A 25860-nucleotide genomic window follows, 5' to 3' on the forward strand; every position below is an offset into this window, starting at 1 on the left:
AGCTTTAAACGTGGCTTTAATTGGTGTTTGTATCTATTGTTTCTTTCTTTATATAACAGCTAGATACAGAGCTCCTGTCAGCTAATCGCTAAGTTAATATTTGAAAAATCCCCAAGAGTTCTCAGGTGCCTAAGTAGTCCCTGGAATCATGGCTAAAGTTTCCTCCCCCCACCCCAAATCTGAACTGGTGCCCTGCCCCGGGTGAGCCAGGAGTGGCCAGGGGGCTGCAGGAGGCCGTGGGCTCTGGTGAGATGCAGCCCACGTGTGACAGCGCGAAGCCTTGAGCCACATGCCGAGCCTGAAGTACCACAAGCCACAGCTGCAGCGCAGGAGGGTGGAAATACAGCATGTGCCAGCCCCCCTGACTTCTGCGCTGCTGCTGGCTTGGGTAAATCTAAGTATTGGAATAGCCACCAGCGTTCGGGGTTTGTCTGCCCTGTTCTGTTTGCCGTTCACCCTAATTGAATGACCTCAGCTGGCTCCCACGGGCAGCATGGTCACAAGGCCGCTCCCACTTTTTCCTCCCCTACCTAAAAACTCCTCTCAGCTCCTGAGCGGGGAGATGCCTTCCTCCTGATTGGCTGCCCTTCTGCAGGAGGCGGGGCAAGTTCCCCCTCTTGGCAAAGCTGGAGTTCTGCAGCCTTGAGGCTGGTCACTGGTGCAGTGAGCTGAGCGGGTCTCAACTGGGCTGGCCTGCCCCTGTGTAGTATCTGGAAGCCCCAGGGGGCCTGTGCCCTACACAGCTCCATAGGGGACAATGGGGTGAGCACAGCTGGAGGATGGGGAGAAGTTTGCATGTATCTGCCCCCTCTGCAATACCTGTCCTCCCTGCCCCCCAAAACCGCCCCTGGCAGTTCCATTTCCCACCATCCCTCTGCTGCCCTCAGGTGTTCTCGTGAAGGAGGCTGAGAGATGAGAGCTGGGGAACCCCCCTGCTGTACGTGGCCCCCTGAGCCGCCGCCTCCAGTTTGGTCCCCATGGTGGGGGAGCCCTGGGGCGGGACCCCGCTTGGGCTGGAGGGGCACCAGCAGAGCTGTGGGGGCAGGGAACCGAGGACTGGGATAGCAAGGGGCTGCAGGTTGGTATTGAGGGGCACGCCAGTCTCTGCAGACCATCCAGCTCCCTCCCCGACCCTAGTTCCACTCACCCCTAGACCTGCAGAGGGGGGTGCAGTGCCTGGCTCTCTGACCCTGAAGCCCGGGTTCCTCAGGGTTTGTGACTCGGAGCCTGGGGAAGCAGCATGCACAGGAACCTGAAAGCAGAAGTGGGTGGAGATGGGAGGGGATTGGGGGGAGATGCTATCTCAGAAACCCCAGAATCAGCATCCTGCCAACTTCCCCTCCCTCTGGCCGGGGCTGCCTGTCGCTTTCCTCAACATGGGCAGGCTGCATATTCCTTGTGGGGCTGGAAATAGAACCCAGGAGTCCAGACTCTGAGCCCCTCTACACCTCACTCTCCTCCCAGTGCTGGGGATAGAACCCAGGAGTCCTGGCTACCTGTCCATGTCCCAGCTCTAGCCGTTTATCACTGCTTTTTCCAGTCACACAATATTTTAACGCTAGCAGCTCACACCTCCTATCATACTGTACATGCTGCAGATGCTAATCACTCACCCCGAGCTGAAATGCGTCCTCCTCTGGGGCAGAACGGCTGGGAACAGTACACTGGAACAGCAGATGTCCGGTTACGATGGCTAGTGAATCCCAACTCCAGTGAGAAGATCCGGGTGCGTGTGGAGACCTGCCTGGGAGGCAGCAGATGCAAGTGTCAGGGCGAGAAATGGGGCAAGATGTGAGATTTCAAGACAGGAAGGGGAAGTCAGGGCTGGAGATTTCAGTGCCATCGTCGCAAGAGGGAGATACAGGCAGCTCCCACTGACAGCCGGCTTCCGGCACCCCCACAGAGGGACTGCCTGTGGGTGGGGGGAATGTGGCATGGGATCTTTCCCCTCTAGGGGGCTCTGGATCTAATCTGCCGCATGGTGGGACACTGGCTGGCTTTGGGAGGTGGAAATGGGACCCAGGGTCTCTCAGCAGGAGAGACGACAGCAGATCTGAGCTGGTCCACTGAGCGCAGATGTTTGTTTTCTGACTCTCAGGTCCTCCAACGCCTCCCAGGTCCCGGATCACTGAGTCTGTGGATTCCCCTGTGATTGACCCGGGTCATCGGCTGGATCAGGAGAAGCAGCTGGATTCCACCACCCACCAGAGACTCCATCTTTCGACTTAAGAGCTGAGACACAGCTGAATCTGGCCTGGGTCCTGGGGGTTGTTTACACAGGGACCTCTCCCCAGCGCTGAGATGTGGCTGCCCCTGGGGTGCGGCACGGGGGCTGTTTATACAAGGACTCCTTGCCCAGTGTTGAGATACATAAGGGCTTGGGAGAAACCTATAATTAAAAGAAACACAGCTCCCCTTAGGGGCTTTGGGACCAGCCCAAGAAACCTCCCACCCCAGCCAGACCCTGGCCTGCTCTGCCACAAGCCAGTAGCACGTCAGCTCTGCCCCCTGTGTGTGGGCACCAGTGGCTGTGCTGGGAGGCTGGTTGCTGAGCGGATCTTGCACAACAGGAAGTTTCCAGTGGGTGTATTTGCTCCACCTCTGGCCGATCGGCCACAGAGAGCGTGTGAGAGGGTCCTATTGAACAGTTGGGTGAGGCCTCTTGGACACAGGTCACCATCCAGTGGCGGAAGGGGCGATCCCGGGGCAGGTTCCTGCTGGGACTTTGGCTGCCAGGTCGAGTGGGTTATAACTTGCTGCGCTGGATCCATGCGGATCAGGGCAGATCCTTGGTCGTTGGGGCAACATCCGGGGCAGGCCCCGGTGTCCAGGCCAGTCCCTAGTTTGGGGTGTGTAGCGTTGCAGGACTCACCAGCATGGCACCTCCTGCTGCTCGCTTCTGGGAATTAGCTCATCCAGCCCCTGTAGTCCAGTATCCCACTGCTGCTTGGCCCCCGTGTCCCTCCCGGATCCAGAGGCCCATTATCTGGGGGTTCTGCCCTCTGGCAGTAACCCCTTTCTCACAGGGTCTCCCCTCCCCAGGGAACCCCAACCCTCTATCCCCACCTTGCCTCAGCCTATGGGCTACTGCCAGTCACCATCTAGCCCCCTTTCACTGGGGCTGACTTGTCTGTATAAGCCAGTCATCATAGGCAAGGGAGCTTTTGACCTGCTACCTTTCCCTACAACCCAATACCTCCAGGGGCCTTCTACAAGGCCCTGCAGTCTGGAGAGTTGCTGGCCTAGAGCTCCCCAGCGCCTCTGGCCTTTCCGCAGCCCTGCTTCACTCTAGTACCTTTTAGCACTCAGACAGCCACATCCATCTCCTTCCTCAGCTAGAGGGAGATTGTTTGTTCCTGGCCAACTGACTTCTTATAAGGGCCAGCTGGGCCCTGATTGGGGCGTGGCCACAGCTGAGGCCGCTTCCCCAGTCAGCCTTTCCCCACCCACAGCCCTCCCCAGGGCTGCTTTTTAACCCCTCCGGGCAGGAGCGGGGTGATTACCCCACTACAGTGTGGTACATTCTGCTCTGGTTAATCGCCATTTGGTTTCAGACTCATTTTAATTAGCTGCCTGGGAGGTTTTCCTTGGTTTCTGTTAAACAGATGCCCCACCTGGAGGTGGCTGCATGTCAGCACCAGCCGAGCAAGGGTTCCTTATATAAACAGCCCCCGCGCCCCACCACAGAGGTGGCTACATCTCATTTCTGGCCAAAGGGTCCCTGTATAAACAGCCCCACACTCCACCCCAGAGGCAGCTGCATCTCAATGCTGGGCAAGGGATCCTTGTGCATTGTATTGAGCTCAGTATTTGACTCATATGTTTTTGGGTCTTCGGAATTACCAGGTTCAGCTGCAGGAAAAAAAGAGATTCACTCGGAAATCTTGGAACCACCAGGTTGAGATTGAAACCTGACATGGCTGATAACATGGAGATCATGGTGACTGGGGTCCGTCTCTTACTTACATGGGAGGGCAAGGGTTACCAGTCATTATCTATCTATCTATCTTAATAATTCAAATAATTCTGTTTATTTTTATATCCTGAAGATACTTGAAAACATGGGAGCAGGGGGGGCTGGGTAATTGAAAAATGTGGGACATTTTTTTGTGAAAAATGCCTAGCCAGTGAATTTTTTCCGGTGGTCATTAGTTTTAAATGGCCAAGATCTCTGCGAAACCTTTCTAAAAACCAAAACAAACAAACAAACCTGGGATTAGTTTTTAGGAAAGGGATTTTTTGCACAAAACTTTTATTTTAAAACAACCTGTGATGAAGTGAGGGATTTTGGTAGCGTTTTGCATGAATACTGGGTGTGCCTCCGTTTCCCTGTGTGCTGCTTGTGTAAGGAGGTGGTGGGAGAGGGATTACTGTGGTTGCAGATAGGCAGGTGTGACCTCGCCTGGCAGCTGGGACCCCGGACACCGGCCTAGACATTATGGGACTTAGCAACCAGTGGCCCAGAGGCCCAGCCCATCTAGGGAGCCTGCCGGTTCTGGCCCGTGTGAGGACAAAGGCTGGAGGAGAGAGGGCCTCAGTGATCTGACCAAGCCTTAATCCCCCAGAGTGTGTATGACCCCGAGAAGGGCTGTCACGCTGGGGGGTTCCTCCCAGGGACCCTCCGGAGCCGAGCGAGCCTGGGGCCTGGGAGTCTCTGACACAACCCAGATCTGCTGTGATAGTTTTAATAGAACAAACAAAATATAATTAGCATCATTATATAAAATATATCCTAAAATAATAGTCAATATCTGTATATATCCAGCATATGTGTGTGTGCACAGTCTATATGTACTCACTCTGTGTGTGTGTGTGTGTGTGTGTGTGTGTGTGTGACTATACACACACACACATATATTACATTAACATAAAACTGAGGATAATTAGATATATAGTCTATACTTTCTCTGTGTGTGTGTATATATATATGCATAGATCTATAATAACATAGTAGATATAAATACAAACACACACACAACTATATAGAGAGAGACACAGACAGACAGACAGACAGACAGAGGGGTATATAGCTGCATAAAAATATTGAACACAATCAATCCAGCATTTCTCCAAAGACTTAACACTTGCTCACACACTAAGATTATGTCTGGTTTTGTGTAACTGCGCCATCTGGTGGCTCCATGCAGAACAGCCTGTTCCTCCCATCCCATCTCTCCTATGCAGCCTTCTTTGCAAGAGCCCAGACCTGGGTCTGAGGGTCCCAGAATCGGTGCGAGCCTGAGTGGGTCTTTGCATCATCATCCCCTGCACATTCAGGCCACTGATGGGGCCCGGATCTCATGGGGGGATCTATAGGCCTTGGTTCATAGAACAAGCAGACGTCTTCCGGGTGAAACCCATCACTGCCAACATCTTCTACTGAGAGTTGTTGGAGGAAAGGCGGGACCACTTCTGGATGCTGGGGTACCTGGAGAAGGGGGGCTGCTCCTTGGGCATTGAGAACATGTGAGCCAGGGATGGGGGCTGCTATTATCTGAATTTCCCATCACCAAGGGAAATTCATTGCAGCACAGCTAGTGAGCAACACAGCCTGCACTCATCGTCACAAGTATCCCACCGCTGCCACCTGAGCCAGCCAGTCCCCTCCCCTGGGGCTGGATTCAAGCCATCGCCCACAAGAGGGGAAAAGTGCAGTGGCCCATTCCCCTAGTGGCTTGAAACAAAAATTGGTCAACATTTTAGCAAACTGAAAACTGTTCGGGTCGAAACAAAAAAGAAAAATTATTGCATTTTTTGGTGAATGAATCATTTGAAAAAATATTTGGGGATCAATCTGGAAGCATAATTTGATAAATTCTGAGGTAACCAAAATTAGGGGAAAAAAAATCACATAAAGCTGAAAATGAAAATTGGTCAAAATTTTCAGCAAACCAGAAGGTCAGAAATAGATTTGGTTTGAGGATGAAACATTTTGTTTTGATTTCAAGGATTTTAATAAAAAATAAAATTACAGGAAATTTCAACGCAGAGAACGATTTTGAATCAAGAAAGTGAAATGTTTCTTTTTGAAAACACCTAAAAAAATATTTCCATTTTGGGGAATGTTTTGAGTTTTTTTCACCTAATGAACAATGCCGCAAAATCGAGCTGGAATCACAGAAAGTTTTGATGTTGCTGAATTTACATTTTGCATTAAAAAAATAAGTTTGTGTGTGAAACATTCTCCCCGCACTGGCTGGAAGCAGCCGCTAGAGCTGCTGGGTTGGGCATTGTCTTGCAGGGATCAGTAACTAGCATCAGCTGATCTGCTGTGTTCTCACAGGGGTTCTCAAACTTCATCACACTATAACCCCCTTCTGACAACAAAAATTACTACACAACTGGAGGACAGGGGGACTGAAGTCTGAGCCCGCCAGAGCCCCGCCAACCCGGGTGTTGGTGTGTGTGGCAAAGCTAAAGCCCAAGGGCTTCAACCCCAAGTGGGGGGGGCCTATAACCTGACCTCCAAAGCCAAGGGCTGAAGCGCTTGGGCTTTGTCCCCTGGTGTGCAGCTCGGGCTTTGGCCACGGGCCTCAGTAATTCTAAGCCAGCTCTGGTGACCCCGTTAAAATGGTCTCGTGACCCATTTTTGGGTCCTGATCCACACTTAGAGAACCACTGCTCTAGAGAGCATCGTCCTGCGCTTGTGACCGGGGTATCTGGTACCTTGCGGTCATCACAGAGCAAACAAAGTCAGCCAGGGCCAGCCTTAGGCATGGGCGAAGGGGGCACCTCCAAAGCAGGGGTTCCCCATGCTGGCATCTGCAGCCACACGGCTCCTGCCCCCTGCCTTGGAGCTGCCCCTGGCCAGCTGCTCCTGGGAGCTTCCTGTCTGCTGTAAGGAGCAGAGGGGAGGGGCTCTGATGTCCGGCTGTCCCCTGCCCCCCATGTACCCCGTCTCCACAGAGCAGGGTGGGGCGGGGCAGGGCTCACCACATGAGGAATGGAGCTGCTGGCGACTGCTGCTGTGTCTGAAGGAGCTTTCCTTCAGACTGCTGAGTGTCACTCTTAAAGGGGCAGCGCACTGTCTCGCACACACACCTCCAGCTCACACATGCTGTCTCTTTCACACTCATCACCCCCTAACACATACTGATATTGTCGTTGTTATTTGTTGGTACTTCCTGCAATGCACAGATATTCTCTGTAATTTAATTCTTTCAAAGTGCCGTTATTTGAGTTTTTTGACTGGTCTCTGCATTTCATAATTCTATTTCTCTTTTATGATTACATTGAATTCTTTGAGTAGTGAGTTCTAAAATGTTCTAACCTGTCCTGGCTGGAGTAATGATCATTATTACTGTTATCATCATATTGTGCTTTGACATTCATTATTTGAAGTGGTACAATCCTCCTAGAATGGAAGTTTAGTTTGTACTCACTTTAGTAATGCCAGTTTAATAAACATTAGCTAAACACAGAACTGTAGACACTGCGCAGATGAAGGTTGTTTATTTTCCAATTGTATTTTTAGTTATATCTGTAAATTAACTTAAAATTTGCATGAAAATAACTGCAGCTCCAACTATGATACCAATAGCAACGATGGAGTCAAATGTTAGTGAGTCACATACATGATTGTGGTCGGTAAACAGAAATGCCAAAAGAATTTAAAAAAATAATTCCCTTTCTTAATACAAGAGAAAAAAAATCTTAATCACATATGTTGAAATTATGTTTTTAGTTAAAAAATAATTGAATAAAATAGAGGAGATAATGGCAGCAACACAGTGTGTCTGTTAGTGTATCAAATGTGTGTCTCTGCTATCTGCGTTAAAGTTCCAGAACTGACACCTCAAGGCTTGGGATTGGGAATATCTTGCTGTATTATCTCCTGATTGTTCTAAATTGACATATAAGCTTTAAATGTGGCTTTAATTGGCGTTTGTATATATTTTTTCTTTCTTTATATAACAATTAGATACAGAGCTCCTGTCAGCTAATCCCTAAGTTTTTATCTGAAAAAACCCGAAGCCTTGAGCCACATGCCGAGCATCAGGCACCACAAGCCCCAGAAGCAGCGCAGGAGGGTGGCAAAACCCCATGTGCCAGGCCCCCCAACTTCTGCGCTGCTGCTGGAGGTGGCGTTGCCTTCAGAGCTTGTGCCCGACCAGCCCCTGCCAGTATCAGACCACCCTGCCAGGGCTTAATTTGAGTCACAGCTGAGCTCTGGCATCTCTTTCAATACAAATTAAACACCAACGGGGACCAGCAGTGATGGGGGGGGAGCCCGTGGGGGCCAGGAGTGATGGGGGGCAAAATACAAGTTCGCCCAGGGTGCCATTTTCCCTAAGGCCAGCCCTGGTCATAACCATCAGGGAAACAAACAGATTATCTACTGCTCATATAAATATTACGGGCACCTTCCATGTGCTTCCCAGGCCCATGGGTCTGAGCTGGAGGGGTAGGGAGGGGGCCAGGTACTGGGCTAAACGGGCCCGTTGGCCTCACCCAGGGTGACAGTCCCCCCAGCTGAGGTCTCATTTTCTGTTTCCTCAGTCCCTTGAGATTCCAATTCCTTGTCGGCTCTTCCATGGCTGAGGTACATCCCGATCTACACACTGGACACGGGCACTGTGAATTCCCTGGCCCCTGGCCTATCCATCTTTCTGCTTCTAAGACAGCTGTAGAGTGTCCTGGAAAAGAGAGAGAGATTTTGGGGTATGTAAGTGGCTGGCAGTTAGGATAGATAGATAGATAGATAAGATTAGATTAGATTAGATGATGGGTGGATGGGATGGTAGGTGAGCAGGTAGGTGGGTGGGTGACTAGGTACGTGGGCTGGGTGGTAGGTGGGTAGATGGGTACATAGGTTGGTGGGTAGGTAGTTAGTTGGGAAAGTGGGTAGATAGATAGGAGGTAGGAGGTCGGTAGGTGGGTAGATCAGTAGGTGGGTAGGTCAGTGGGTGGTTGGATAAGTGGGTTGGTAGCTAGGTGGGGTAATAGATGGGTCGGTCAATGGGTACATAGGTAGGTAGGTGGGTATGTAGGTGGGTGGGATAGTAGGTGTGTGGGTGAGTAGGATGGTAAGTTTGTAGGTAGGTAGCTAGGTGGGGTGGAAGGTTGGTAGATGGGTGGGTCAGTGGATTGGTAGCTAGGGGGGTACATAGGTGGGTAGGTCGGTAGGTGGGTCGGTAGCTGAGTTACCGTCTGTAATAGAGCAGGGTGAGGTAATAGGCCAGGAAGAATCCAGTCACCACGAAAATGAGTTTGCAGCTGATTTCGATGAATGCCCGACTGAGGTCACCTGTGGGAGCTAGAACAAGCCGAGAGTCTGGGAGAGAGTCCTACAACCCCTGCTCGATCCAGCCAGCCCTCTTCCCCCTCTTCCCCAATCCCCTTCCAGCTGAGGGTGCTATTAGCCTCATGCTTCTGGGTCCAGGAGCTGACCTGCAGGGCCTCCCGTGAACCCTTCGCAGCCAGGGGCTCCCCGTCCACCTGCCACTGGAGCCAGGGTGGGGGTGGGAGCGAAGGGAGCAACCGCAGCTGACGCTGGGCCACTGGAATTGGCAGGATGAGTTCAGCCCGGTCCCTGGCTGGGGGCTGTCTGGGGAGCGCAGGAGACACAGCAACAAATTAATAGCCCCCCGGGTTAACCCCTCTCACACCCGTGGCAGGGAGTTTTGTCAGTTAACCTCACTCACACTCAACGAGCAGCTGGACCATCCCCTGGGCAGAGCTCTCCTCGTTGTGGGCCCAACACCCGTACAGCTCCCCGTCCTCGGCCGTCACGTTCGGCAGGCACCCTTGAACGCTCGGCCACCTCTCACCCAGCCCAGGGCAGCGGGGGGGTTGCTCGTGACAGAGCAGAGGAACCACAGGGAATCACCCTCCCGGGCCGTGAGCTGTGAGCCTCTCCCCAATCTCCCCAGCACAGTGCCCCCCACTGATTCTCCACCCCACTCCCAACAGCGCAGCACATGGACTCCCTGCCCTGCCCCCCGCAGCATAGCATGCCCCACTGACTCCCCGCCCCACTCCCTCTGGCACAGCGCCCCCTAGCACCTTACACTGCATGTGCACACGCAGGGCCCGTTTGGCCGACCCGTAGGAATTCTTCGCCCAGCACCGATACTCCCCAGCATCTCCTCTGCTGAGATTCGCCAGCTCCAGGTGCCCGGCCCCTCCCTGGCCAGGGCTCAGGGACTCATTCCCCTTGGCCCAGCTCAGGGTGGACTCGGCTCTGCTCCCAGCCTCACAGCTCAGGGTCAGGGAGTCGCCCTCCTGGGTCTCTAGAGACACGACGTCGCCCTCAGCTCCCCATGCATCTGGCACTGGAAGAGATGAGCAGGCAGGTTAGGCCCCCACAGAGATCCCCCCCACAAGGCACCAAGATGCAGCCACCTCTGGGGTAGCACAAGGGGGCTGGTTCTACAGCCATCTCCTCCCCGCTGCCCAGCACTGCCTAGCGCTGTGCTGGGGTCTGGAGATAGAAGGACCCGGGCCTGATCCCCACCCCACCCTCCCCACAGCCCTGCAGCTTCCTTGGCCTCCCCCTTCTGGGCACGGAGCAGCCTGGTCATGGGCGACATATGAACCGCCTGCTCAGGGAGGCTACCCCTGGCCCCGCCTCTTCTGCCTGAGGCCCCACCCCCAACGGAGCCTAGAGCCCCCTCACCGTGGAGGCTGGTCCCCCACCCCACCCCAGGTGGCCAGAGGACCCCAGTCCCAGAGCACTGGGGGAGAGGGAGGCAAGGCCCCAACCCCCTGGAGTCCTGGGATGCGGGCCGGCCCCCTGTACTCCCAGCCCCAGCCCTGTCGTGGGGGAAGAGCATGGGTGGTGAGCAGGAGGGGACCTGGGGGGTGGAGCATGGGCGGGGCCATGTAGGGCTGTTTGGGGTGGCTCAGCCTCCCCTGGCCTGTGATACACCCCACAGAGCCTGGCACCTGGCCCTGACCGCGGGCAGAGCGTGACTAGGAGGCACTCGCTGATTCCCGGGGCTCGCAGAGCGGCCTCTCACCGGGGCGTCCATTCCTGGTCAGGATCCCGGTGATGTTGGGGGGCCCAGGCAGGTCTGTAACACAAACCAGACAGGGGAGATCAGCGGGGCTGGACAGCACCGGGGGTGGGGGGGTCGCTAGTGATCACTGAGCCTAGACATGGACCCTCGTTGTGAGCTCAGCTGGGGGACGGGAAAGTCCCTGAAGTGAAACAAGTGGGCAGGGAAGGGAAGCGACAGACCCGACTGAGCCCCACCCAAGAGGAACCCGATGTAACCCAAGGGCCGGGTTAGGGCCACGTCGGGGAACCAGAACCGTGGGAAATGGAAACCCAAGGGACCAAAATCGGTGGGTCAAAATTGGGCCTAATTAGCAGAGGCACTAATGAGAGACCAGGCTGCTCCGGCCTGGGTACTGGGGTGAGTGTCACCATCTTAATGCCACCATCTGCTGGGCACCCAGGGGTCCAGCATCCTGCTTCCCAAATGTGTCCTCCCGGGGGAGGGGCAGAGACAGGGCTCTAAATATCCCTGCTGCCACCCCCAACCCAGACCCAGCCACCATCAGGGACATCAGACACCCCTGTCATGGGTCCTTTGCCTTCCCCCCTCGGTTCGTCTCTCTCCAGCCCTCTCCTTTGCCCCTGACCTTGGCCAGCCAGGCCTTGGTATTTTGCAGCCCAGCTGCGCTCAGAGAGGTGTCTGAAATCAACACGTGGAACAGCCGGACGCTGATATTGGCTGGCCAGGCCTGGCAGGGTCCGTCCACGCTGCCCTCAAAGCCCTGCGGAGCCGAGGCTCAGAGCCTGGTCCATTGGCTTGGGCTCGCGGGGCTCGGGCTGCGGGTCTTTGATTGCAGCGCGGACGTTTCCTCTGAGGTCTTTGTAGACGTTCGGGGTCGGGGTGGGGCCTGGGGTCAGACATGAGTGGGGGTTGGGGTGGTGGGGGCACTTTCCTTCTAAATCTCCCTCCGTCTGAAGGGAACAAGGGCCGTCCTTACACTGATGCCTGATTTGATCCTTCACCTTGCAAAGGTGGCAGCTGATTTCCCCTCTGCCCTGGATGTGCAGCGTGACGGTCATGGGCCATTTAACGGGGGTTGCCCTGGGGCAGGGCGGGCCGAGGTCTCTGGGCACCGAGCCCAGAGCGTGTTTAGTGCCGGACAGCGACTGGGTCCCATTAACACTCTGCCCCATATACAGCATCCACCGATCCCAGCCAGGGGGGATCTGGGATGGCTGGTGTGATGGGGGGGAAATCCCAGCAATGGGGGACTAGAATGGGGGTGGTGTATCCCAGCACAGGAGGATTCTGGGGGCAGGGCAGGTCGGGGGTAGAGATGATCCCAGAAGAGAAGGGCCTGGGGACCTGGGGGTCTGGGGGTGTGGAGGGAAGGGGGGAGCCATAGCCAAGGGGGGCAGGAAGGGGTGAAGATTCCAAGAGAGAAGGGGCTGCATGGTGTGGAGGGAAGGGGCCTGGAGTAGAATTGGCTGAGGGTGCATGGTGTGGGTGGGGATCCCAGCACAGGGCTGAGTTGAGGGAGGGGATGGAGGGCAGGGCTGGGGAGCCCAGGGGTGGGATCCCAGCAGAGGGAGCTGGGGGCTGGCGTGGAGGGGCTGGGTTTGGTCACTCACAGCCAATGTGGAGCCGGATGGTTCTGCGGGTGGAAGGTCCCTGTGCTGAGCTGTAGGTGACGCTGCAGATGAGCTCTTTGCCGTGGTCCCCCGGGGCAGGCGTGAAGCTGAGTGCGGAGCTGTGGGTCCAGGTGCTGTTCGCCAGTGGAACTGAGACATTCCGGGCTGTGTCGCTGAACGGCCCCATCCAGGCAACTCGGGGAGGGGTCCCGGAGCATCGCCCGGGGGCTGTGCAGGTCACAGTCACCAGCTCCCCAGCCAGCAGCGTCCCTGGTGGCCCCCACGCTGGCGAGATCTGGATCTCTGGCTCCTCCGTCAGCTCTGAGACACGGGGAGAAGGGAAAGAATCACTCCAGGCCACGGGGCCTTTCCCCTCTAGGGGCCTTTCCCCTCTGATCCGGCCCCAGGGCTGGGACGGGCTGGCTAAGGGGGGCTGATGAGCGGTGACTGCGGCTGCCCTTACCTGGCACCAAGATCTCTAGTGTGGGGTGAGTGCGATAGTAATTGGAGCGGTAACTGTATTTAAAGTTTCCTTTCTCGACTCTAAGGAAATATCTCCCTGCATCCATCCGTTGGGCATCACTGATTTGCAGGGAGCAGTTTCCATGTGTCAGATCCCCCGTCAGCTGGAACCGGCCTTGGGTCTCCTGCGACACCCCCCGGCTGGGGTCACTGCTGGCCACAGGCAGATCCCAGTGCACATCAACCTGATCCTTGTACCAGTTTCTGAAGAGCTGGGCCCAGGAATTGTCGGTGTCGAACGAGGCTGGGTACGTGAAGGTGCAGGGGACTAGAATGCAGAGACCTTCCTGCACCGACACTGACTGCGGCACCTTGAGGGAATAACTAGACTCCAGGGACAGGGACCCTGCAGGGGATGCAGAGGAATCGAAATGGGACCCATAGAGAGCAGAGACCAACCCTGAGCTCCCCCCACCCAGCTGTGCTGGTGCCCCTCACTCCCGACCTGCAGCCCCCTGTGACCCCAGCCCCGAGCTCAACCCCCCTGCCCAGCTCTGCTGGTGCCCCTCACTCCCAACCTGCAGCCCCATGTGAGCCCAGCCCTGTGTCCCTGACCAAATCTCACTCCATTTAGTTTCCATCACTCCCTACAATGAGCCCCCTGCCCCCACTCCCTGTTGCTCAGCGCCCCCTAACACCACACTGGGGCATTGGGCTCCCCTCCCCAACTGGCCAGTCTCTCTTCCAAGTTCTGGGACAGACCTGGCCGCGCTTAGTGCGGTTCTGCCCTCCCCTGAAATGGGGCTGCAGGTGCCACTTACTTACCCCTCCACAGCAGGGTGAGGATCAGGACCCTCAGTGTGGCAGGACCCCCTGCTCTCCAGAGGGGGCCCTGAACTGGGAGCTCCCTTTCCCCGGCGTCATGCTGTGGCAGCAGGGCTCTGCCCATGGCTGGGGTGTCGGACTGGGACAGACCTAGAGACAGATGGAGGGTGGGAAGTGTGAGAGCAGAGGCTGTTTCAGCGGGGAGACAGATCTGCCTTGTGCACCATCAGTACTGCTGGGCTCTGCAGGGGGCTGATCTGGGGCTGCTGGCAGTGCAGTGACCCCCAAATCACCAGACAGTCCCGAGAGATCGTGGGCTAAAAAAATCCTTAAATTGGTGAAAAAACCTGAGATTTTCTCTCGGAATCATGAGATTGGACAGAAAATCCTGAGCTGGTGACAGAAGATGGTGGGAAGGCAGCGCTGCTCAGTGTCTGTTTGCTTCAGTCTTCCCACAAAAAAACAACATGTGAACAGGTTTAGCGAAGTTACCACGAACAACAAAAGGGAAGGGCTGCAGATCGGGATAAGTAAAGAACATATCAGAGGCCTTCCGATGAAAGAGAATGAATTCAAATCAGTGGGGCAGAAGGAATTAGTGGAAGAAGTCTTGAAGTCACTGGCAATAATATTTGCAAACTCATGGATGCCAGGAGAGGTCTCAGAAGATGGGAGAAGAACTAATAGAGTGGCCATCTTTAAAAGGGGAAAAAGGAGGAGCTGGGGAACTGTAGATCAGTAAGCCTGACCTCGACACCAGGAAAGCTACTAGAGCAATGTATAACACATTCAATTTGCGAAGACGAAGGGGTGATCACCAGCATGGATTCACCGAGAACAAATTCTTCCAAACCAGCGTGATTTCCTTCTTTGATGAGGTACCTGGGGGCAGGGGGAAAGCAGTGGACATAATATACCTGGGCTTCAGCAAGGCTTTTGACACAGTCCCACATGACATTCTCATAAGTAAGCTGGAGAAGAGATCTGAAGAAATTCAAATGTGAAATTGCAGAACTACTAACTGTGGTATGTAACCTATCATTTAAACTAGCTTCTGTACCAGATGACTGGAGGATAGCTAAGGTGACCCCAATTTTTGAAAAAGGCTCCAGAGGTGATCCCAGCAATTAGAGGCCACAAAGACTAACTTCAGTGCCCGGCAAACTGGTTGAAACTATAGTAAAGAAGAAAAATATCAGATGCATAGATGAATATGATTTGTTGCAGAAGAGTCAATATAGTTTTTGTAAAGGGAAATCATGCCTCACCAATCTACTAGAATTTTTTGAGGGAGTCAACAAGCATGTGGACAAGGATGACCCAGTCGATGTAGTGTACTTAGATTTTCAGAAAGCCTTTGACAAGGTCCCTCACCAAAGGCTTGTAAGCAAAGTAAGCTGGCATGGGAGAAATGGCAAGGTCCTCTCCGGGACCAGTAATTGGTTAAAGAATAGAAAACAAAGGAATAAATGGTCAATTTTCACAGGGGAGACAGGTAAATAGTGGTGTCCCGCAGGGGTCTGTATTGGGACCAGTGTTATCAATAGATTCGTAAATGATCTGGAAAAAGGATAAACAGTGAGGTGGAAAAATTTGCAGATGATACAAAACCACTCAAGATAGTTAAATTCAAAACTGATTGTGATGAGCTACAAAGGGATCTCACAAAACTGGGTGATTGTATAACAAAATGGCAGATGAAATTCAATGTTAATAAATGCAAAGTTATGCACATTGGGAAACATAATCCCAACTATACATACAAAATGGGGGGTGGGGGGGTGGGTCCAAATTAGCTGTTACCACTCAAGGAAGAGATCTGGGAGTCACTGTGGATAGTTTTCTGCAAACATCCACTCATTGTCAGCGGCCGTCAAAACAGTGAACAGAATGTTGGGAATCATTAAGAAAGGGTTTCAGAGTAGCAGCCGTGTTAGTCTGTATCCGCAAAAAGAACAGGAATACTTGTGGCACCTTAGAGACTAACAAATTTATTAGAGCATAAGCTTTCGTGGACTACAGCCCACTTCTTCGGATTATATGCATCCGAAGAAGTGGGCTGTAGTCCACGAAAGCTTATGCTCTAATAAATTTGTTAGTCTCTAAGGTGCCACAAGTACTCCTGTTCTTTTTATTAAGAAAGGGATAGATAATGAGACAGAAAATATCATATTGCCTATATATAAATCCATGGTACACCCACATCTTGAATACTGCATGCTGTCCTGGTGGCCCTATCTCAAATTGGAATTGGAAAAGTTTCAGAAAGGGGAAACAGAAATGATTAGGGGTACGGAACAGCTTCCATATGAGGTAAGATTAATAAGACTGGGAAAATTAAGCCTGGAAAGAGATGACTAAGGGGGGATATGATAGAGGTCTAATAAATCCTGACTGGTGTTGAGATAGTAAATAAGGAAGTGTTATTTACTCCTTCCCATAATACAAGAACTAGGTGTTACCGAATGAAATGAATAGGCAGCAGGTTTAAAGCAAACAAAGGGAAGTATTTCTTCACACAACGCACAATCAACCTCTGGAACTCCTTGCCTGAGGAGGTTGTGAAGGCCAAGACTATAATGGGGTTCAAAAAAGAACTAGATAAGTTCCTGGAGGACAGGTCTATCTACAGTTATTAGCCAGGATGGGCAGGGATGGTGTCCCTAGCCTCTGTCTGCCAGAAGCTGGGATGGATCTCTTGACGATTACCTGTTCTGTTCATTTTCTCTGGGGCACCTGGCATTGACCACTTTCTGAAGACAAGATACTGAGCTAGATGGACCTTTGGTTTGAGCCAGTATGGTCGTTCTTATGGAGAAATGTGGGCTCATTGGAACTACCATTAAGTGGATACATAACTGGTTAAACAACCACAAACAATAAGTAATTGTTAATGAAACGATGTTGGATTGGAGGGAGGTCCTAAGTGGGGTTCCACAGGGATTTGTTCTGGGTCCCATGTTGTTTAACATCTTTATCAATGACCTGGATGTAGGACTAGGGAGCAGACTGATCAAATCTGCAGATGACACAATGCTGAGGGGAGTTCCCAACACTTTGGAAGATGGCACTAAAATTCAGAGGGACCTTGATGAATTGGAGGACTGGGCTGTAGACAACAAAATGAAATTCATGAAGGACAAATGGAAGGTGCTCCCCTTAGTGAAGAAAAACCAAGTGCACAAATACAGGGTGGGGAAGAACTGGCTTGGCAGCAGCACTGCTGAGAAGGAGGTGGGATTTGGGATGGATCACAACCTCGACACGAGTCAGCAATGCGATGCTGTTGCAAAAAAAATAATAATGCAGTTTTACCAGAGGCAGAACAGGCAAGTCACAGGAGGTGACAGTACCACTCTACTTAGCTGTAGGATGGTGTCCAGTTTTGGTCACCAATGTATCTCAAGGATAACTCCCCAGCTGTGAGAGCAGTCGGACAATGGACCAGGGAGGTCATGAAAGCTCCTTCACTGGAGGGTTTCAAGAGGAGGCTGGACAGCATCTGTCTGGCATGGGTTAGACCCAACAAATCCTGCATCTTGGCAGGGGTTGGACTAGGTGACCCCTGTGGTCCCTTCTCACCCTGTGGGTCTGTGATTCTAGGACTCACAAAAAATATCATGTGAATATCATGACACCCCCTTCCCCTAAATTCACTAAAAATCCTGAGATTGTCTAAAAATTGTGAGATTTGCTCAAAGAATCCTGAGATTGGCTCTTAAAATTCACAGATTTGTGCTTTGTCTCCGCACACCCCTTTGTTTGCTGCCCGTTGTCTCATCCCCCCATCCCTCATGCGGTGAGTGGCTTGGTTCTGTAGGGACCCAGTGGAGCCGGATGGCCTGGAGGTGGGTAAAGTGTCCCCGGAGGGTGGGGGGAGAGTGCAGAGAGCTGATGGCTCCCCACTCTGCAGCCAGGGTGGGGCTCTAATGCTGTCATCCCTGCCCCACAGATGTTTCCCCCACCCCCACTGCACCCTGCTTCTCCTGCAGCTGGAACTCCCCCCCCCCATTAAAATGGTACTGGCCACTCCCTCCTCCTCACTTTTCTCAGAATGGTAAGGACCACTCCCCCCCCCACCCTGCCACAGTCTTGTGAGAATAGTATGGGGCACCTCCTCTCCACCACTCGCATGTGAAAATGGTATTGGCCACTCACACCTTCCCCCCTCCTCACCTGTTAATATGATTTGGACTGCTCCTTCTTACCCCTTACTGACCTGTGAGAATGGTATGGGCCACTCACTCCTCTGCCCTCCTCCCCTATGAAAATGTTGTGGACTACTCACTCCTCACTCCTCCTTTCCTGTGCAAATGGTACGGGGCAATGGCTAGTTACACCCCCATGAAAATGGTACAGGCTGCTCCCCCTTTCCCTCCCCTACCTAAAAACTCTTCTCAGCTCCCTCCCCCACCCTAGTTCCACTCACCCCTAGATCTGCAGAGGGGGGGCGGCGCCTGGCTCCCTGACCCTGCAGCCCGGGTTCCCCAGGGTTTGTGACTCGGAGCCTGGGGAAGCGGCATGCACAGGAATGTGAAAGTAGAAGTGGGTGCAGACAGGAGGGGGTTGGGGGGAGATGCTCTCGCAGAAACCCCAGCACCAGCATCCTGCCGACTTCTCCTCCTTCTGGCTGGCTTTGCCCGTGGCTTCCCTGCAACAGGGGCAGGCTGCATATTGCTTGTGGGGCTGGAAATAGATCCCAGCAGTCCTGGCTCTCAGCCCCTCTACACCTCATTCTCCTCCCAGAGCTGGGATAGAGCCCAGGAGTCCTGACTCCCTGCCTCCAACCCACACTCTAACCCACTAGACCCTGCTCCCCTCCCAGAACCAGGGACAGAACCCAGGAGTCCTGCCTACCTGCCCCCCATCCCAGCTCTATTACTGCTTTTTCCAGTCATACAATAATATGTGAATGCTAGCAGCTCACACCTCTTATCATATTGTACATGCTGCAGACTCTAATCACTCACCCTGAGCTGAGAGGCAGCCGCTTCTGGGGCGGGGCAGCTGGGGAACAGCCACACAGCGACACTGCCCAGGGGTTGCTCACCCGGAGCTGAGATGCGTCTGCCTCTGGGGTGAGGCGGCTCGGAAGAGCGCACTGGAACAGCAGATGCCTGGGTAGGACAGCTAGTGAAGCTCGACTCCAATGGGAAGAGCTGGGTGCATGTGGAGACCTGCCTGGGGTGGAGTGAGTGTGAGTGTCGGGGTGAGGGCTGCGGCGAGATGTGAGATTTCAAGACAGGAAGGGGAAGTCAGGGTGTGAAACTGACCCTAGAATGTCTTACAGAAGCGATTTCCAGTAGCTGGAGATCTCATTCCATCAATGCAAGCGGGAGAATGTCACAGATACCAGCAGCTCCCACTGACAGCTGCCTTCCGGCCCCACCGCAGGGGGACTGGCTGGGGGTGGAGGGAATGGGGCATGGGACCTTTCCCCTCTAGGGGGCACTGGCTCTGATCTGCCCCAGGGTAGGGCATTGGCTGGTTCTGGGGGGTGGAGTGGGACCAGGGGACCCTCCCCTCTAGGGTCTCTCAGCAGGGGAGACCCCAGCAGATTGGAGCCGGTCCATTGAGCACAAATGTTTGTTTTCTGTTTCTTGGTTCGTCAAACGCCTCCCAGGTCACTGAGTCTGGGGATTCCCTTGTGATGGGACCTGGATCATCGGCTGCATCAGGAGAAGCAGCTGGATTCCACGGCTCCCCACAGACTCTGTCCTTTGACTTAAGAGCTGAGACGCAGCTGAATCTGGCCTGTGTAAGGATCAGGCCTTCGTCTGCAGCCAGATTCAAAGAGCAGCCGAGCAGCAGCCATTAACTGAGAAGTCACATTCCATCTCAATGACATTAAAACAATGTAAGATCAGGCTGTTAAGAAGGAGACCCCGTCCCAATGGCCCCCACTATCACCAGGAAAAGAAACAGATCTTAAGATGGTTAAAGAAAATGTAGTTTGCTAGCATCTGTCTATCAAAAAATCACTCATCAATAGTTGTGATTGTAAAATCCTCATTTCTTTATTGTTTTGTCATTCTGGTCCCCACTTCCCTATTGTTTAGCTGTATAGTCTCTGTCTGGTTCTTTAATTGTTTCTTCTGTCAAACATTTATTTTTCTAGGTGTAAATTAATTAAGATGGTGGAGTAAGATTGGTTAGACAATTTTGTTACACTGTGTTAGGATTGGTTAGTAAATTGTTAGTATAATGATTGGTTACGGTACAGCTAAAAAGGACTCAAGTTTCACTCTATAAACTGGGGTCCAAAAGGAAGTTCTTTGGGTACCAACTTCAGGACACAGCGCCAAAGATCAGAGCTGCCGGACCTCAACACTCTGCCAATGACCCTGCACAAACTGGAGTCCCCCAGATGGCCTGAACAAACTGGAGTCCCCCAGATGGACCTGATCCTGACTGGCCATCAAGAAAAGTTCATCTGTCTGATTGGGAGTGGTGAGCACTGTCTGTATAATGTGTGCAATCTGGTTTGGGTGATTGTTAATAAATAGAGATTAAGTAGGATATTTCTGTGTGAGGCTCTTTCACTGATAAAAGGTCCCGCACACCTGCAGAAGTAGTGAACGCCCGGAGACCTATGTATTGGGAAAGGATGTGGTTACTTAAATTGACCAGGTTAGTTACCCCTGACCCCTATGAATTGGGTATGGGTGGCCCTGAGCCCTACAAATTGGGTAAGGGTAGGACCTTTTTGCTGGGAGCCCTACAAGTTGGGGTGCCCTAGCATGTGCAGGTAACACCCTGGGTCTTGGGGGCTGTTTACACAGGGACCTCTCCCCAGTGCTGAGTTGTGGCTGCCTCTGGGGTGAGGCAGGGGGGCTGTTTATACAAGGACTCCTTGCCCAGTGTTGAGATACAAAGAAACACAGTGCCCCCCGGAGACATTGGGACCAGCCCTGATGTACGGGTCCTCCCAAGTCTCCCGCCCCAGGCAGAACCTGGTCTGCTCTGCCCCTGGCCAGTGGCACATCAGCTCTGCCCCCCTGCCTGTGGGCACCGGCGGCTGTTCTGGGAGGCTGGTTGCTGAGCGGAACTTCCACAACAGGAAGTTTCCAGTTTGTGAGTTTGCTCCACCTCCAGCCGGTCAGCCCCTGTTCGGGGCTGGGCGAGAGCCGTGGAGAGCAGGGGAGAGGGTCCCACTGAACAGTGGGGCGCGGCCGCATGGACACAGGTCCCCGGCCAGTGGCGGAAAGGGCGAGCCCGGGGCAGATTTCTGCTGAGACTGTGGCTGCCGGGTCTAGTGGGTTAGAACTCGCTGAGCTGGATCCATACGGATCAGGGCAGACCCCTGGTCATTGGGGCGAGATCCAGGGCAGGAACCCCGGTGTCCGGGCCGGCCCCTAGCTTGGTGTGGTACATTCTGTCTCTGGTTAATCCCCATTTGGTTTTGCTTTCTTTTTATTAGCTGCCCGGGAAGTTTCCCTCAGTTGCTGTTAAACAGATGCCCCACCTGGGAATGGCTGCATCTCACTGCCAGCTGGGTAATGGATCCTTATATAAACAGTCCCCACCCCCCACCCCAGAGGTGACCCCATCTCAGCTCTGGGCAAGGGATCTTTGTGCATTGCATTGAGCTCAGTATTTGACTCATGTGTTTTTTCTGGGAATTTCTTGGGAATTACCAGGTTCAGATGCAGGAAAAAAAGAGAATCACTGGGAAACCTTGGAACCGCCAGGTCGAGATTGAAACCTGACATATCTGATAACATGGAGATCATGGGGACTGGGGTCCATCTCTTACTGATATAGGAGGGCAAGGGTTAATTACCAGTCATTATCTATCTATCTATCTATCTTAATAATTCAAATGTCTGTTTTTTTCTGTGTCCCCAACCGAGATAGTGGGATAGTTTTTCTGAAAAATTCCTAGCCAGTGAATTTTTCCCAGTGATCATTAGTTTTAAATGGCCAAGATCGCTGCGAAACCTTTCTAAAAACAAACAAACCCCTGTGATTAACTTTTAGGAAATGGAACATTTGCACAAAACTTTTATTTTAAAAACAACCTGTGAGGAAGTGGGGGATTTTGTTACTGTTTTGCATGAATATTGTGTGTGCCTCAGTTTCCGTGTGTGCTGTGTATGGTATCTCAGGCTCCGGCTGAGCCTCTTGGGTAGGGTTATCTGCTGCTTCTGCCAGTTCAGGCTCGCTGGTGCCCTCTGGCATTGGAGTTGTAGACGGGTTTGCAAGCGCTGGACTCAGGGCTGGCAATGGTTCTGGTGCTGGTTGCATTGCCAGTTCCGGTTCTGGGACTGGCTTTGGCTGGGTCTCTGGGATTGGATCCACTACGGCTGTTGCAGTCGTTGGCAGGGGATCCGGTTGTGACGGGTTGGATCACAGAAACCCCCTTGGGAGCTGCCACCAGATGTGCAAAGACTACCCCTGCTTCTGCTTTCCCTGCCAGCTCAGGACTCCAGCACCCTGTCTTGCTGAGCCAGCCACTCCCGTCTGGCTCCAGACACAGCTCCAGGGTCTGAATCACCTGTCCCAAAGCTGCAAGTTTACCTGAAAACAGCTCGCAGTAGCGTGCTTGTCTTTAGCACTCAGATGCCCAACTCCCAATGGGGTCTAAACCCAGATAAATCCGTTTTGCCCTGCATAAAGCTTATGCAGGGCAAACTCATAAATTGTTCGCCCTCTATAACACTGATAGAGAGATATGCACAGTTGTTTGCTCCCCCAGGTATTAATACATACTCTGAGTAAATTACTGAATAAAAAGTGATTTTATTAAATACAGACAGTAGGATTTAAGTGGTTCAAAGTAGTAACAGACAGAACAAAGTAAGTCACCAAGCAAAATAAAATAAAATGCGCAAATCTATGCCTAATCAAACTAAATACAGATAATCTCACCCTCAGAGATGTTTCAGAAAGTTTTTCTCAGACTGGACACCTTCCAGGCCTGGGCACAATTCTTTCCCCTGGTACAGCTCTTGTTGCAGCTCAGGTGGTAGCTAGGGGATTCTTCATGATGGCTTCTCCCCCTCTCTGTTCTTTTCCCCCCTTTATATATCTTTTGCATAAGGCGGGAACTCTTTGTCTCTCTGGGTTTCCACCCCCCCTCACTGGAAAAGCACCAGGTTAAAGATGGATTCCAGTTCAGGTGACATGATCACATGTCACTGCAAGACTTCATTACTCACTTGCCAGCACACACATATACAGGAAGACTCACAGGTAAATACAGTCATCTGCAGACAATGGGAGTCATCAAGATTCCAAACCATCATTAATGGTCCACACTTTACACAATTACAATAGGCCCTCAGAGTTACATTTTATATTTCTAGTTTTAGATACAAGAGTGGTACATTTATACAAATCAGATGATCACACTCAGTAGATTATAAGCTTTGTAATGATACCTTACAAGAGACCTTTTGCATGAGGCATATCCCAGTTACTTACATTCACTTATTACCGTATTTTCTCTAAAACTATCTCAGTTACATTATATTGACTTATCAAGTTTTTATAAAACCATATAGACTGCACAACGTCACACCCTCCTCCTGAACTTACTGCCAGAGACTTGGACACTGACCATGGCGGAGGCAGTATACCTAAAATTCGTTTTTGGGCTCCCCTATGGGGCAGACACTCCTGTGTCCCCCAAAAGGGAAAGAGACCCTGACCCAGCTGTAGGCTCACAGCTTCCAGCTATGAGGGACCTTTCGCTGGCCAGCAAAATCCCCCCCCTTTCACTCAGGTTGGGTTTGCTTCCAGCTAGAGTCCTTGGGGTTTGTTCCCACCGCAGCAGTCACCAGGACCCCAACTTCCAGCTCCAGGATACATGTCTCTGTGCACCTCTTCCACTCCATTACAGCCAGGTCATGCTTCTGGGTCTTAATTGCTTTGTCTCTTAAGTCCAGGCTGGTGGGCAGCCTTTTCTTTTTCCAGGTCAGGCTTTCCCCAGGCAAATTGTACATCAATTTCCATTTGTCTTCCCTTGAGACCATCACTTGATGAGCTGGGATACCACAGAGAACACCCTCCTGCCAGAACAGGCACCCCTCCACTCCTGTCTTGCTAAATTAGACACCCCAGTCAGCTTCAGCACAGACAGAGGTTGGGCCACACCCATCTGCAGTTCACTGAAACTGAGATGCACTCAGCTCAGGGGCTTCTTAGTTAACAGAGACATTCCCAGCGCCCATTGTTCAGTCTTTCTGGGCAATTTGCAACTTGTGTAGTTTTAGCTTCTTTTGATCTTCATTCTTACTTATTTTGCTTCCTTTTCTGTCCCTACTTCCCTTTCCCGAAATAAGCAAACAGAAAATAATAAACCAGTAACCACTTTGTCTGTTCTCCAGCCACCACACTTAAAACTCACTTAAAATCACTACCAGTATCTCAAAGCAATCAACTGTGCACAGATCCTGCCGACTACGCCACTGTGACGGGTTGGATCACAGAAACCCCCTTGGGAGCTGCCACCAGATGTGCAAAGACTACCCCTGCTTCTACTTTCCCTGCCAGCTCAGGACTCCAGCACCCTGTCTTGCTGAGCCAGCCACTCCCGTCTGGCTCCAGACACAGATCCAGGGTCTGAATCACCTGTCCCAAAGCTGCAAGTTTACCTGAAAACAGCTCGCAGTAGCGTGCTTGTCTTTAGCACTCAGATGCCCAACTCCCAATGGGGTCTAAACCCAGATAAATCCGTTTTGCCCTGCATAAAGTTTATGCAGGGCAAACTCATAAATTGTTCGCCCTCTATAACACTGATAGAGAGATATGCACAGTTGTTTGCTCCCCCAGGTATTAATACATACTCTGAGTAAATTACTGAATAAAAAGTGATTTTATTAAATACAGACAGTAGGATTTAAGTGGTTCAAAGTAGTAACAGACAGAACAAAGTAAGTCACCAAGCAAAATAAAATAAAATGCGCAAATCTATGCCTAATCAAACTAAATACAGATAATCTCACCCTCAGAGATGTTTCAGAAAGTTTTTCTCAGACTGGACACCTTCCAGGCCTGGACACAATTCTTTCCCCTGGTACAGCTCTTGTTGCAGCTCAGGTGGTAGCTAGGGGATTCTTCATGATGGCTTCTCCCCCTCTCTGTTCTCTTCCCCCCTTTATATATCTTTTGCATAAGGCGGGAACTCTTTGTCTCTCTGGGTTTCCACCCCCCCTCACTGGAAAAGCACCAGGTTAAAGATGGATTCCAGTTCAGGTGACATGATCACATGTCACTGCAAGACTTCATTACTCACTTGCCAGCACACACATATACAGGAAGACTCACAGGTAAATACAGCCATCTGCAGACAATGGGAGTCATCAAGATTCCAAACCATCATTAATGGTCCACACTTTACACAATTACAATAGGCCCTCAGAGTTACATTTTATATTTCTAGTTTTAGATACAAGAGTGGTACATTTATACAAATCAGATGATCACACTCAGTAGATTATAAGCTTTGTAATGATACCTTACAAGAGACCTTTTGCATGAGGCATATCCCAGTTACTTACATTCACTTATTACCGTATTTTCTCTAAAACTGTCTCAGTTACATTATATTGACTTATCAAGTTTTTATAAAACCATATAGACTGCACAACATCACACCGGTTCCACCACCTTTGTCTGGGTCTCCGGTAACACAGACGGGGACCTGGTGGACGGCTCAGGAACAGGGATGGGTGTGAAAGCTTGCTTAGCCTGGCTGCGGGTGACTATTCCCACCCTCTTGGCTAGCTTCACATGGTTGGCCAAATCTTCCCCCAGCAGCATGGGAATGGGATAATTGTCATAGACTGCAAAAGTCCACATTCCTGACCAGCCCTTGTACTGGACATGCAACGTGGCTGTAGGCAAGGTTACAGACTGTGACACGAAGGGTTGAATTGTCACTGTAGCCTCCGGGTTGATGAGTTTGGGGTCCACTAGGGATTGGTGGATAGTTGACACTTGGGCCCCAGTGTCCCTCCAAGCGATAAGCTTCTTTCCGCCCACTCTCAAGGGTT

The 25860-nt window shown here is 52.0% G+C and overlaps 1 pseudogene; it reads right to left on the reverse strand.

Moving 5' to 3' along the window:
- Positions 1–9243: 9243 nt before the first annotated feature.
- On the reverse strand, positions 9244–13985 carry LOC128827372 (sialic acid-binding Ig-like lectin 12; annotated as a pseudogene).
- Between the last annotated feature and the right edge of the window lie 11875 nt (positions 13986–25860).

This window comes from Malaclemys terrapin, chromosome 21 (assembly GCF_027887155.1).
Source record: "Malaclemys terrapin pileata isolate rMalTer1 chromosome 21, rMalTer1.hap1, whole genome shotgun sequence".
Lineage (NCBI taxonomy): Eukaryota > Metazoa > Chordata > Testudines > Emydidae > Malaclemys > Malaclemys terrapin.